We start from the raw sequence: 1893 nt of genomic DNA, 5'->3' as shown, positions 1-1893 counted from the left end.
CTGCGCTATGGAAGTAGCAGTTCCAAGTAAAAAACACACACACACACACGTTACGTTATAATTCAGTAATTCGATTTATTTGATGTGTACTCTTTGAAGAAGAAAACGCAAGTAAGTAAATTTCTGTTGATGCTACATTTTCAATTTTGACATTTGACATTATACAAGGTTGCATGAATATGTGAATTGTTTCAGGGTTTTATTTCAACAAAAATATGGGTATATTTATTTTCGGTTCAGAACAATCCTAGGGGGCGGCGGCATGAAAATTCCGACTTTATTATTTTGGACCACTCTAATGTACATATGTGTGTATATACAAAACGTAAGCAAACATTTTGCTTGCATAGTCTTCTGTTCTCTTTCATTGCAAGTTGAATTATTTTAATATCTATTGCAAAATTTTGTACATAAAATAAAATAACACTTTTTAATATACAACACTTTTATAAATGGACTAAACATTAGAAAATAAAATAATGTAAAAAAAATATTTTTTTAAAACAACCTTTTATTTAACATGTACAATCAAAGGAATAAAATAAAGTAGTGAAACAAAAGTTTTTAGCAAGAAAATTTTGTCAAAACTGCACTAAAATTAATACAATAAAATAAGTTAAGGTCTCGTTAAAGTTACTAAAAGCTATTTAGTGAAAGGAGTTATTCAAACTCTAATGAAAATTACTAACAATTTGTACTAATTTACTTCGTTTTTAAAAAAGCTATATATATATATATATCTTAACCCATTACCGCCCACTGTACACGCTTGTGTACACCTATTTATTGGGCGTTTTCTCGGTTTTTGTCTTCGATAATTTAGAAAAGTGCTAGTTGTTTGCAATCATATTAATAGGCTTTGCATAATGTCTAAATGTGTACACCACGCTTTTCAGGTAACACCGTTTTCTCAATTTCATTGTATATATTAGGTATTTTCAAGATATTTTTTTTCAGCGTTTCTTGCGACTTTATTTTAATTAAAAATTATAATAGTCACATATTAATTTTCTTTAACTGTGCGAAAGGTGAGTTTTTGTCGTACTGTACACAACCGTTACTGATTCTAAGTGGATATCATGAATTGCCTACCGAGCGTGCTTACTGGAGTTTAGACGAAGACTTGGGCGTTCCACTAATAGCAAATTGTATGTCTCGTAATAGGTTTTTAGACATAAAAAGAAACCTCCACTTCGGTGATAATTCGCAAGCCGAAAACTGAAATATGAAAAAACTGGCAAAACAGTTCATTATGGGAAAACCTGTGAGGTTCGGATATCGAAACTGGGCAGCAACTAGTTCGGATGGATATTGTTACGCATTTGATATATATTGCGGCAAATCGACAGAAGTTTCTTCTGATCCGCTTGGCACGAGAGTCGTAAAATCTCTGTTAGAAAAAAGGCCGATCAACCCACAAGAGCATATTGTTTACTTCGATAACTCTTTTACGAATTACCAGTTGTTGGTGGATTTAGGTCGTTTAGGTTACAGAGCGACAGGAACAATGAGAGAAAATAGGACTAAAAAGTGTCCACTTACCACTGTAAAGGTTATGAAAAAGCAATCAAGAGCGGTATTCGACTATCGATTTGACACAGTAAACGCGATTTTGATTGTGCGTTGGAAGGATAATAATGTGGTTACTATGGCAACTAATTTTGACAGCATGGAGCCTATGGGCAAAGTTAAAAGATGGTGCACAGCCCAAAAGAAAAAAATAGATGTCAATATCCCAAGAGTGCTTGTGAGCTACAATAAAGGAATGGGCGGCGTAGATCAAATGGATCAGTCTATCAGCCTTTACCGGGTAGGCATACGCGGAAAGAAGTGGTGGTGGGTAATCTTTACTTACTTACTGGATATGGCCATTTCTAATGCTTGGAGAATGCA

The 1893-nt window shown here is 33.8% G+C and overlaps 1 protein-coding gene across 1 annotated transcript in view; it reads left to right on the top strand.

Moving 5' to 3' along the window:
* Positions 1-1893, top strand: part of LOC118736301 (myb-like protein I) — a 56207-nt gene that overhangs the window by 52815 nt on the left and 1499 nt on the right. The gene's annotated exons all lie outside the window — the stretch shown is intronic.

This window comes from Rhagoletis pomonella, unplaced genomic scaffold (assembly GCF_013731165.1).
Source record: "Rhagoletis pomonella isolate Grant_MI unplaced genomic scaffold, Rhpom_1.0 Rhpom_scaffold_00003, whole genome shotgun sequence".
NCBI lineage: Eukaryota > Metazoa > Arthropoda > Insecta > Diptera > Tephritidae > Rhagoletis > Rhagoletis pomonella.
Note: the sequence above shows the minus strand (reverse complement) of the source record. Positions and strands in the feature narration are given on the sequence as shown.